This window comes from Hippopotamus amphibius, chromosome 6 (genome assembly GCF_030028045.1).
Source record: "Hippopotamus amphibius kiboko isolate mHipAmp2 chromosome 6, mHipAmp2.hap2, whole genome shotgun sequence".
NCBI lineage: Eukaryota > Metazoa > Chordata > Mammalia > Artiodactyla > Hippopotamidae > Hippopotamus > Hippopotamus amphibius.
Genome location: NC_080191.1, coordinates 48,595,198 through 48,608,575, shown reverse-complemented (window position 1 = coordinate 48,608,575; position 13,378 = coordinate 48,595,198). Strand labels below are relative to the sequence as shown.

Genomic DNA, 13,378 nt, shown 5'->3' with positions numbered 1-13,378 from the left:
TAATATTTTGACTTATTGGCCAGAAATTGAAATTCATCCCAATGTGCTCAGCATATCTACTAGGAACTGAGAAAGGCACTAGCAGTTTTCATTAGGTGACGGGGGGGGGGGGGGGGGGGGGTGTGTCTTGCCATTGTATCTTTTGGTCACTGTGTGATTGACTTTGGAAGACTGTGTGTGAGATCCTGGAACATGACTGCCAAGTATTGGGTGGTGAGTCTGTGGGCTGAAGACAGGTAGGGGGAGGCGAACACCCCAGGCCCTGTGTGTCTCTGGTGCTGAGCAGGACAAGCCCAGACAGGATGGACAGGGCGATTGCTAGGCAAGCAGGGAAGGGAGAACGACGTGAGGCATCTCTCTAGGCTACTGGGAAGGAGCAGCAAGCATGTGGGCGGCGGGAAATGGGGGCTTATTGTAAGCAAGGTGCCTGGCCTCCAGGGCGACAGGAGCACAGAACAGCACACTGAGGCCCCCGCGGATGGGCTGCGGATGGACCACACATGTGGATTGCCGAGGACAGCTACTTAGAGAGGTTCACATTCCTCCCCATTGAGCTGGGTATGATTGTAATGGTTTGTTAAACAAACAAAGGACCTAAAGCTGTGAATGGGGGAGAGAAAAGACGTAAGGTGAAAAGCAGAGGCGGCCCTGCTTGCTAGGGTTCCACTCTTTTTAAGCTTTCTCCCCTGTTTCCTCAACATTCCTTTCTCTCTTTCAGAGAAGACAGTGCAGTAACTTGGAAAAGTTGCCTTGTCTCTCCAGGGCCATTTCCTTTTAAACTGGAAACATGATGAAATAAAATGTCTGTCCCCTTACAAAGAAAAAATGAAAAACTGGGGTCCTCTTAAAGGACTAGTGATACATATTTTTATATTTCGAACCAAGTATTTTTAGGTGAACAATTTGCTTGGCATCTTTTGAATTTACCGGATGTGCCGTGGAAAGGCCAAGAGAAAATTTCCAGTCAAGCACTGGGTAGTAATTTTGTCCCATAAATGAGGCATGTGGCCACTGAGGTGGGCAGACCTCTGCTTCTGGAGGAAGGAGAGGGAGCATTGGAGTGGGTGCAGCAATTTCACTTTTCTCTCTGAACTGTGGACACAGTTTATAGTCGAGTTCTGGATGTTCATCCATTGAAAAAGCTTTTTAAAAAAAAAGTGTAAATTGTCTTTTAAGACTGCCAGTTACATTTGTGTCCATTCATTTAATCAGATTAGGTCTCAGGCCCTCCTCGTGGGGAAAAAAGGAACCATTTAGAGTTTCAGAACAGTACTTTTAAATCTGCTGTTCCTTCAGGGTAATAAAGTTACCCATGGGGGAGGGATTAGTGATAACTCGTAACTTTTTTCTTATGTACTTGTCTGTTGATGCAACGTCCTCACTTTCACTGGCTCCCAGATTCCTCTGCCTGGCGCATCAGACCCCTTGTGTTCTGGGCACTACCTCCTTTGCAGGCCTGCGCTGCCCTATGCTGCTTCATGCCTCTGTGCTTTTACATGGCCTTCCCTCTACCTGAAATAGACCTACACCCTTTTTCCCACCTGGTTCACTCCTAAACTCAGCGTAAGTAGTCATTATAAACATTTAGAAAGTGAAGGTATTCAAAGAGAAAAAACAGTCATCTCTGATTCAGCCCCCCATTGACGCTTTGCTGACATATCGTTAGCTGCACTTTCAGTCGTTTTTCTGTTTATTTAGAGCGATTGTTGTGTTAGGATGAAGGAGTCCACCCAAGTCTTGAGCATCCTTTCCTGATCTCACGTAGCTTTTAAGGTTCCGTTGAGAGATTTTAACTGAGGGGTCTGGCTTCTGTCATCCACGTGACTAGTAAGCTTTTCTTATTTCTTTTCTCAGTGTGAGCCTTTGCCCTCACACACTTCCTGGGAGGGAATCGGGCTTTTCTTTCGCCTAGAATGGTAACCGTATTAGGACAATAGCCCCTGCCGATAATTAGGTGAGTTTTGGTTCCTCTGTGCCCTGCTCTTAGAGTCCCAGGAAAAGAGATCACCGCGGTCAGCTATAGAAACACACCCTAAAGGGCGTAAAGGCGAGTAGCCCAGGATTTGTTGGGAGGGAGAAGGGGGATGTATCTCCAGCTGTCACAAAGGAGTAGTCCCCGCCACTGACTTTAATGACTAGAAAATCCTCTCCTAATACCAGGGGCTCTGGTCTGGATTTCAGGTCCGTGCCCCACCCCTGCCCCCACCATGCTACCTAGAGTTCATTAACCGTCTTCCTGAAACGTTCCGTCCCATCTCAGCTTGAGAACCAGCCCTGGGCCTTACGCTTGCCTCTCTGGATGCACGTGCCTGTTTTGCTTGCTTGTGGACCTTTGTCTGTTTCTTCCTAAGTGTTGATATTTAAAAACAATGTATGACGTGGGGCCAGGAGGAGTGGGGAGGATTAAGAATCTGTAAAGATGTTTTCTTTCCTCTCCTCTGCCTGAAGGAGATTATGCCAAGTGACCCATCCCGTAGAGGTGCTTTGACCTGTCTGGGGAGTCCCGAGCTGTGTAAGCCCCCTTCTTCCACTCTGTGCAGGTGCAGGAGGGAGTGGGGTCCTTACAGGCTGGTTTCAGGTGACGCCTGTGTGGTGATGGAGCCCGGCTCCCAATCAGCGGTCCTCTTTTGCCCTTGGTAGTTAGTTTCTCTGTTTTCTGTGGCTCATGGAGGCTCATATTCCTGGGCTTCTGCCTGCTCCAGTGCTTCTTCTTATCCCAGTCAAGACAGATTTGTGGGCATTCTCTATCTGCTTCTACTTCTCTCCCCACCTCCATGTAGGCCTAGAGTGGTTAGCCTTGACATAGTTGGTTACATGTTATCTTCCATCTGCTAAACACATTATAATAACAAAAGGCTCACATCTGTAAAAAAGCCCACCTCTCTAGTAGTGTGGGCAACCAAACAGGATTTTTGAGCTATTGGGGTCTTGTTTTATACTATCTAGAAATTACTTGGAATATCTTATCAAGTTTGTTGTTTTCTTTTAATGCAAACTTAATTCTCATTTTGCTTATTTTTATCACCATAGACTTATTACTACACTACCTTACCTAAGAGGAGCTGAGGGAATTTCGAGGCAGAAGGCTTCTTCTGTCCTTGGGGTCTCTGAGAATTACATGCCCCCACAAGCCTGCTTCCATCCGGCTCCGCAGTGCAGAGTAGATCTCCTGAGGGAGGATCAGTCTGGCTGCAGCCTGCCATTAAGAAAACAAACCCCTCTCCACCCCAGGACATCCCACTGTAGCAAACCACTCTGGGGAGGGCAAACACTGGTGATCAAGGTTGACCATGTGAGCTTACTGATGATATGCAGCCACCCACATAGAGCCCGGAGTACTTTAGAAAATCATCTATAGAAGCCAGGTTCAGAATGGTGTCCACTTCCCTGCAGCCAAGGGTATTCACCAGTATTTACTCTGGAAGGTGACCTCAGTGCCTTCTCCATGCTGGAGGTCTCCTTGCTGGCCTGAATGCCTGTTAGGTACCATTACCCTCAACACATCTAAAAGTGAACTCCAAACTCCTGTGTTTTACTGGGTTTTTCTTCTGGGACTTGACCTTTCCCTCGCTGCCATCACTGTCACCTTTTTCCTCTAACATTTTCTAAGTCCTAATTTAACTACAGTAGTCCCTCCTCATGGCACTTACCCACGGTCAACCTCAATCCGAAAATATTAAGTGGAAAATTCCAGAAATAATTCATAAATTTTAAATTGCACACCATTCTGAGTAGCGGGATGAAATCTCGTGCCAGCCTGTTCCATCCTAGCCGAGACATGAGTCATCCCTTCATGCAGAATATCTGGCCTCTTGGTCCCTTAGTATCTGGCTCAGGTATCAGACCAACTGTCGGTATCACAGTGCATGTGTTCAAATAACCCTTATTCTACTTGATAAGAGCAAGAGTGGTGATGTTGTCAATTTGGATAAGCCAAAGAGAAGCTGTAAAGTGCTTCCTGTAAGTGAAAAGATGAAACTTATCAACTTAATAAAGAGAAAAATCATATGCAGAGGTTGCTAAGATCTGCAGTAAGAAGGAATCTTCTATCTGTGCAATTATGAAGAAGGAAAAAGAAATTTGTGCTAGTTTTGCTGTCACACCTCAAACTGCTAATGTTATGGCCACAGTTCGTGATAAGTGCATTAGTTAAGATGGAAAAGGCATTAAATGTGTACAGTAAGATATTTTGAAAAAGAAAAAAGACATTTTGAGAGAGAAACGACGTTCATATAACTTTTATCACAGTGTTTGTTATAACTGTTTCATTTAATTAGTACTGTTGTTAATCTCTGGCTGTGCCTAATTTCTAAATTAAACTTGATCATAAGTATGTGTGTATAGGAAAAAACATAGTATATATAAGGTTTGGTAATGTCTGTGGTTTCAGGCATCCACTGAGGGTGTTGGAGCATGTCCCCCGTGGATAAGGGGGGCTACTGTAATGGATTCCTGCTGCCCGGCTCCCTGGTCACTGGTCCTGGGATTCCTTGCCTCTTGTAGTTTGGCTCCTCTTGGTCTTCTGTGGCTCTTTGAGGCTTAGATTCCTGTGTTTATTATGCCTTTTCCATCGCTGCCTCCTATTCCTGTCGAGACAGTGTTTTGTTGGCGTTTTTCTACCTGTTTCTGCTTCTCTTCCCACCTTGCTCATTCTGCCTCCCCATAAGCCCAGAGTTAGTGGCTACCCTTGACTAAGTATGTTGGTCAGCCTGCTGAAATATTACAACAGAAAAGCCCACCTTCTCCTAGTGCAACAGAGCGATACATCACTGACACTTATGATTTGGTCTCTGTCCCTCCAGCCTGTTTGTCCATAGTACCCCCATGTTTACGTCCATATCCAGTCATTGTGAAGTACTTATTTTCAAGTCCCTTGTGTTGATTCATTCCCTTGGCCTGAAACAGACCACCTCCCCCTTGAACACCAGGTAAATTTACCAGCTCAGCTTAAACTTTGGTTTCTTCATGAAACCTCCTGATCCCCCAAGCAAGAGATAATTATTCTTTCAACAACCGTATTTCTTATCCATCTTGAGTTTCAGTGATTGCTTTCACTTTTTTTTTATGCATAAGTCTTTATAGAACATTTTAATTGCATCATATCTTAATTCTTAAGGAAGAGCATCTTAGAATGCACACGTCCTGACTCCAGTCTTGCATATTGCCTCTTTCGCTTCCACTGGGCATTACTTGGTTTTTCCTGACTTTCTAATTTTTGCCAGTCTAATTGGGGGAGGGGGGGGAGCAGGTGATAAGAAATAAAAAATGTCAGCTGCAGTAAGTGCGTGATACAAGAGAAAAAAAAAAAAAGGCAGGGAATGGAGGCATAAGGAGTGCCAGTGGTAGGGGTGGGGATTAAATAAATTGACCAGTCAAGAAGAGGGAAGGCCCACAGAATAAAATGCACAAGGGAAGCGAAGTGATTTTAATGATGGACCAAGAGATGTAACGTGGATAAAATTGTACATATTGTCATTTGTTTATTGGCTGCTTGAGTTTCCCCTTCTGTAAAATACCTTTTTTTTTTGTTCTTGCCTAAAGCTTTAAAGGTTTTAAAGGTTTTGTTTTAAGCATTAAGCCTGTAATCTCTCTGGAATTAATTCCCTATATGATGTATGGTAGGAATCCAATTTCCTTATTTTCCATATGGATAACCAATTATTAAGTAGTCCATTCTTTCCCCAATGATTGCAGTGCCAGCCCTGTTGTATATTGTTTCCATACAAAGGTAGGTCTGTTTCTCGGCTTCATTCCACTCCATTGGTCCACTTGTCTAATCCTGTGCCTATATCATACTGCCTTAATTACTGTAGCTTTTTAAAAAAATTTATCTGTTATCTTTTACCTTTTCTTCTTTGGTTTGTTGGTATAATGATGAGATTGATCCAGTTGAATGGAAAAAGTCTTGACTATTGAGTTTTCCTCTTCCATATCAAATTTTAGAATGATCTTGTCAAGTTCCAACAAAGAACTCTGTTGAATTTTTATTAGAACTTCATTGAATCAGCATGTTAATATGAAGAGAACTGATAATATTACAACAGTTCTATCTGTGTTTCCCTATTTATGAACATGGTATATTTCTCCATTTATTTAAGTTTTCTTTTATGTCTTTCAGTATAGTTTTATACTCTCTCCATAAATATCTTGCTCATCTTTGGTTAGATCTATTCCTAGCTATCTTTGCTTTGTGGCTAATTAATTTTTTAAAAATTTTTATTGGTGTATAATTGCTTTACACTGTTGTGCCAGTTTCTGCTGTACAACAAACTGAGTCACCTGTATTTATACATATATCCCCATATCCCCTCCCTCCCACCCTATCACACCCCTCTAAGTCATCACCAGTCATTGAGTTGATCTCCCTCGATGCAGCAGCTTCCCACTAGCTATCTATTTTACATTTGGTAGTATATATAAGTCAATACTAATCTCTCACATTGTCCCAGCTTCCCCTTTGCCCCCCACCCCGTGTCCTCAAGTCTGTTCTCTGCATCTGCATCATTACTCTTGCCCTGTCACTGGGTTCATCAGTACCATATTTTTTAGATTCCATATATATGAGTTAGCATACGGTATTTGTTTTTCTCTTTCTGGCTTACTTCACTCTGTATGACAGACTCTAGGTCCATCCACCTCACTACAAATAACTCAATTTCATTCCTTTTTTATGGCTGAGTAATATTCCATTGTATATATGTGTGTGGCTAAATAATTTTAAATTATATTTCTGTTTGCTGGCATTTAGAAACGCAGCTGATTTTGTATTTTGATTTTTATAACCAAATACCTTGTCAGACTTTCTAATTCTTATATTCTGTGTGTGAATTCTTTGGAGTTTTCTATGTAGTCATCTGTGAATGACAAAAGATTTATTCCATTCCAGTTTTAAGGCTTTTTATTGCTTTATTGTTTGGACTACAACTTCTAATACATATGTTTAACAAGAAACAGTGAAAACACCTTTTTCATATGACAAAGATAGTAAACTGTTTCATTATCTTAATTATCTCCTCTTTCCTGTTTCTTAATCTAGTGATACATATTTTAACTATTTAACCTATGGGTGGTTTACTGTTAATTAGTCTCTGGGTTATATTAGCTGTGTTATAAAAGGTCGCTTCATGGTGCTAATCACTATTGAGCACTAGGACTAGGAAAGATGTAAAAATAGCAGGTACCCTGAAAAGAAGCCACACTGCAAATGTAAATGTGCCTAAGAGTCATCGGGGAGTTTATTAAAATTGCAGATTCTCAGATGCTCTCTCAGCAAGTCTCACTCAAATGCCTGCCCCTGGGGTCTTGCACTTGTCACTGTCCTTGCTGTTGTTGTTTGTTGTTTTCTTTTTTCTTTTAAATCCTATTCTTTTAAGGATAGCTCTCTTCTCTCTAGGAGAGTAATGATAGTTGTTTCTGAAGTTTTCTTTTCTCCGTATAGTCTTTTTCCTTCTTCTTATCCTAGCTACTTTTTTGTGTTTGTTCTGTGTCAGTTTTTCCTGACAGATGCTTGCTTCTGATTTCTGGTGCTCCTCGGCTGCCTACTGACTTGTGAGTGGAGCCGTAGCAAAGCTGACGGAAGCTTTGTGTGCTTAGAGAGGGCTTGTCAACAAGGGCTTCGTTGTAGGGTAATACGGGTAAACCCTTCAGGACTGCCATCTGTCCTTGTCGTCAGCTCTTTTCTCTTGGGCTAGTCAGCTTTCCCAGAGAAGACCCTTTCAGTCTCCTGTCCTGGAGAGTATAATAGGCCTGGTTGCCATTGTTCCGATAGCCGAATAGGGGAAGTATGCAAACTTTCACTTAATTCACCCTGTTTCAGCATATTACCCCCTTCTCACACCCTCTATCGGGCAGGGTCAGAGGGCTGAATGCACTGACAGACTTTAAACCACTCTGTTTCCATACCCACTCTCATCCCCACTTCCAGAAGTACTTAGTGCCAACTTTGAGACTTTCCATAGTTTCTCCGGGGTGACTTGGGTTGCTTCATAGCTTCTCATTTCTGGCTTAGAATTCAGCTTTCTTAGGACAGCTAAGTCAGTTACTTCTTGTTTACCTGCTTTCCCGCTTCCAAAAGTTTGTTGCAGGTTTCTCCTTTCCTGTTATCATAGGTTGTGTTTCTGAAAAAATCTCATTAATACTGTTTTAGTAGAGTTTCAGGAGAGACTGGATCTACATGCTTTTATTCAGTTCACTGTCTTTACCTAGATATTACTCATACTATTTGTGAATAGAAGGTTAGCACCCTGTCCTTTTTGATTTTTTTTCTAATTCTAATGGATAGATTTGATGTTCTAAAGCTGTGGTGTAATTTTCTCTCTAAATATTAGATAAACAATTCACTTCGGCTTTCTTGCTTATTTTCGGCCTCGTTTCTAAGAAAGTAAGAGCTTAGTCACTGGGTTAACAAAACTAAGTCTCTCCAGGTGACAGTTTAAAAGAGTCAGTAGGCAGCAAACCCTTTGGCTTGGCAGGCTGGGGCAGTGGGGGCTTGCTGTACATGGCGTTCCCCAGAGCAGAGTGGCGGGCGGGCAGCCAGTGCTTCCCACCACCCAGAGCAGATTGTTTCAAATTTGCTTTAACATAGTGGAGGTGTCTACCCCGTTTTGAATAAATAGTTTTGGAGGGAACACAGAAGAACCCTTCGTAGAAGTAGTTTCTCACCAAAGCAATCTCCCCTTTCTAATTGAGCTGTGGTTTTCAGTGCTCTGTTTTACCTCCATCACGACCACCTTAGCCCAAGCCCCTGCGGGCTCACCTGGACTATTACAATCGCTCCCTCAGTGGTCTCCCCGTTTCACCATCGCACCATGTGGAAAGGAGCTCATTCCTCTGTCTGAGAGTGACAAGGAAAATAGGAGTTGGCCAGGTAGACAAGGGGTGGCAGGATAGTCCAGGAAGGAGCGGAGTGTGGAAAACACAGAAGCATGGGAGAAGGTGGCATGTTAAGGAAATAGCAAGTAGATTGATCTGCAGCTCTGGTTGCCTTTGGGCCACTGTGGGAGAGCGTCTCAGCAGGGATCCAGCCTGAGAGTTCATCCTAGGCAAGAGCCTTCTTCCACGTGGTAGTCAGCTCAGGTATGGTGGATGTTAATGACAGTATCTTAGTACTTTATTGAGGATACACACACACACACACACACACACACACACACACTTTAATAAAGGATTTTTAAAGATGCTGACAAATGAATTCCTATGCTTTTGAGGGCAACCTCTCCTCTAGTCAAAAAGTAGGCCTGTCTTACATGATAAGATCTATTAAATTATCATCTGTACACACGTTTGGAATGAAATTTGTACAAGTTGTTTATTGCTTGAATTTCCAAAGATCATTATTATACAGCCCCTCCCCCCACCCCCCTTTTTTTTTTTTTACCTTGACCTAATAAAATACAGTGGTTGAAGCACAAAAGATATGGCCCATGGCTTAGGAAATATCAGTGACTTTGTGAAAAGTCAAACTGAATTAATAGCACCAATAGGGATTTTCTCTTTTTTTCATCTAAGTCAGTGTCTTTTAACCTGTTTAAATCTAGAACCCCATAGAAAAAATGAAGAAAGCTGTGGTCCCTCTCCTCATAAGAACTCCAGTACACATGCTTCCTAATTTTGCACAAAATTTTTGAGAATTCATAGCCATTGGCCCTGGAAGCACTGCCGTGGGCCCCACTTATGAACCCCTGTTCTCAGTTAAGACTGAAAGGCCAGGGGCTTCCTAGGTGGCGCAGTGGTTGAGACTCCACCTGCCAATGCAGGGGACACGGGTTCGATCCCTGCTCCAGGAAGATCCCACATGCCACGGAGCAACTAGGCCTGTGCGCCACAACTATTGAGCCTGTGCTTTAGAGCCTGTGAGCCACAACTATTGAGCCCATGTGCTGCAACTACTGAAGCCCATGCGCCTAGAGCCTGTGCTCTGCAACAAGAGAAGCCACGGCAATGAGGAGCCTATGCACCACAACAAAGAGTAGCCCCCACTCACCACAACTAAAGAAAGCCCGCGCACAGCAGTGAAGACCCAACACAGTCAATTAAAAAAAAAAAAAAGACTGAAAGGCCAGCCATAGCCATCTGGTAGGGTACTCATCACGCTTCACATCCGCAGTCCTCAACCAGGTTACTAGTCCAGCCCCCTAAGCTCCTCTTTTGCTGATTAGACATATAATGCGCCGCAGCTCTTCTAACAGCGTATTTGCTCAGATCCAACACCTAACAAATTTTACAGTGCATGTGCTCCATGAGAAACAAGCAGTAGCAGCCACCTGCAGGTTCGGAGTATCCTTCCTCCAGCTGATGTTTCCGGATGGTTTTTTCATAGATGATAGAGACTTGCTACCAGAGTCCTTCAAATATGGAGGGGAGCACCCTCTCTAGAAGCCTCCTGGAGCCAAGCAGACAATGAATGTCCACCTGCCCTGCTCCATGATTGGCTGTTTCATATTTTGTGAGTTTAAGAAGAAACAGAACCTTATTAGAGGCCCTTTTAAAATTGGCCTTAACGTTTATGTAAAAGCAATTCCAGGTTTTAGGAGTATGAGAGAAAGAGAAATGTTTGGAGTAGAACCTTCTTATTCACAGGAGTGGTGATGAATGGAGTCAGAAAAAGAACTTAAGCGTACCCATGCTGGAAGACTAAAAATGGAAATTCAGTTTCCTCTCAGAAATGGGCCTTGCATTGTGTCACCGGGGACAATGGAAATAGAAGCCAGAAGTCACAGTTTATTTTGAGAAGGTTGTAAAACACTTGTCGCCCATTAGGTGATTGTGTTACGCAGCATCGGGGACGCCCTGGAACTACACTTGTGCTCTGACCTCTCCCTCCACCGCCGTATGCCGTCGGCCCTCAGGGAGCACAGCCCTTCCTGGCTGTTGCCATATATATATGTTCTTACTCCAATCTGATCCGCGCTCGGCCCCAGAATAATCAGCATGAACAGAATGAAGCAGATGGCACAAGCCTTCGCTGGCATACGCGCAGATCTGTATCACTCACTCCGTATTTTTAGAATCAAGGGGATTGAAAATTATGTCCTGAGATGTTTTGGGGGAAGACTTACTATCTTTCCAGGGTGACAGGTGTTGAAATATTACCGTATTTAAGACTCACATGCAATCTGTATGTCAAGTCACGGCCCAGGCTGATTATCGTCAGGACCATCCCTTTGTTAGTTCTCTGTTAGGGTTGTTGGAGGTTTGCCAAGTCATAGAAAGTTAATCACACGTCTGTTTTAAGGGTGTGGCCAGAAAGCTCATCAGGTTTCAACCAAAGATTGGAATCAGCAGCAGCCAGCCAGCACTGGTCAAGTACATGGTGATGGGAGATGTTGTAGTATCCACACGGTTTATTTTTTAAAAATAGCTGGGCTTTGATCCTCGGCCACAATGAATTTATAATGTGTTGGGAGAGGCTATGTTTATAGAAGTTTGTGGTTCTATCATGAAAACAGTGCAAATATTTATATTTGAATATCCATGTTAATGAAATGCACAGTTGAAAAGGTGAATGAAATGTTATAACTATTTGTGAATCTGAATACATCATTTACAAAAGCCTTCCTGAAGAAACTAAGGAATGTTTACTATTATAAATTAATTCAGTTCAACATCTGAGGACTAATTTTGCACTTAGGGTTGAGCTAGGTGTATTTAACACAGAGACCTAAAACTCAAAAAGATGAAAGTCTTGGGCAAAGACATTAATGCAGTAAGTTAAATAAGTATAAAAGTATTTAAGTGACTTAATGTTTTGTTGTTGTTCTTTGCAAGTTTAATGGGGAAAGAGTTGGAGGAAATGTCTTACATTTAAATACAGTATGGCCATGTCTAAAATGCCTTGATTATATACCCACCATCTTTGAAGGCTCAAGGGAAATGTAATGATGTTTACAGTTTGTTGGACTTCTGGATCCAGGGAAGTGGCTGGAAAGTGTATCTGGGAAAACTTTATTCAGTGCTAAAGGGCAGGTACTTGTTTCTTGGATAAACCTCAGTTTTCCTTTGTATGCTTGGTGTGTTGGTGAGCAGTCAAAGTTGGTATCTGTTGAGAAACTCAGGCCGGTTTTTACCTGCAACCTCGTATGTCCTGCGTGTTGAACATGTGTATTATCCAGGCTCCTCCCACTATGAGTAACGGGTGGTGGAGTATACATAGGGAGGGAACGTGTGTTTCTTTTCGATTATATCCATAGCTGAGTGGTTAGAACCACGTGCCAGTTTGCAGCCGATGGTTTCTACTTTTAATCCCAGTGTTTATCAATACTGCCATGTGTCTGTGTGGTGTGTTTTGGGATTGCAGAGTGCTTTCAGATCCATCTTGTCTGAGTGGGTTGTCCCCACCAGCCAGCTCATTTATGTGCATCAGATAGGTATCACAAATGAGGAAACTGCAGCTCAGGGCAGCTGACAAATGGGTGAGCTTGCATTTGAACTAGGGAATCTTTCTACTGTGTTCATAAAACAAGGGACTGGATCTACGTAAATACCTCCTGTGCTTCAGGGAAACGCCTGCGGGTGAGTCAGCAGCATGGCTGTGTCTGAAGGAAAGCCTAGCCTTGCCTTCGTCTCTCTATAGACAGTGAAACTGAGAGTCTGCCAGCGCTATCCAGTACAGCAGCCACTAGCCTCTTGTGGCTACTTAAATAAAATAAAAATTTCAGTTTCTCAGCATCACATTTTGAGTGTTCAGTAGCCATCCGTTCCCATCACAGAAAGTTCTTTTGGACACTGGTCATCTCTCATAAAGCAAGAGTTGGAGGGTATGAATTTAAAGTATATATGCAGGGGATTGGTATAGGTGAGAAAATATAAAATCCTCACCACCAGACCAGCTCCTTCTCCTGAGTGACTAGTGCTATTTTGAGTTCAGCTATAAAGAGAACAGGGGAAAAAATGAATTTCACACTTCATGTTGTGTGTACATTTTAATCTCTTAAAATAGACCTGGAAAAAACACAGCAAATTTCAAGTGACTGAGTGTATTTAATGCTAATGATGAATTCTACGCCTTTATAGCTGGGCTAGTACTATGGCCAGACTTAGGCTAGATGAAGAAGTAGGACACACCAGGAGTCCTGGCAGCAAAAACTCGGCCACACAGGGTAGAATTCCTGGAAGGAATTACTTTGTTTGTGGCCAGAGTGGTTGGGATGCCTCGAGGCCAGGCCGCGGGGTGAACTGGCACACAGTGCGGGAACAAGGAGCTTGGGGGAGAGAGGTTTGGACAGAGCTGGGACAGGGGCTCAGTTCAAGTCACACTTGGTCACAGAGGAATAAGGTCTGTGAGGGCTGCCGTCAGAAAGGAGGTTTGGTGCCAAGATGCTGGCTGAGAACGCCCGTGTCCCCGGCTTTGGATCAGTACTTGAAGCTTCAGGTCAAAGTG

The 13,378-nt window shown here is 43.3% G+C and overlaps 1 protein-coding gene across 6 annotated transcripts in view; it reads left to right on the top strand.

Annotated features, from left to right (window-relative positions):
• The window catches only part of PLAGL1 (PLAG1 like zinc finger 1), a 63,979-nt gene that overhangs the window by 42,533 nt on the left and 8,068 nt on the right, over positions 1-13,378 (top strand). The window lies entirely within an intron of this gene.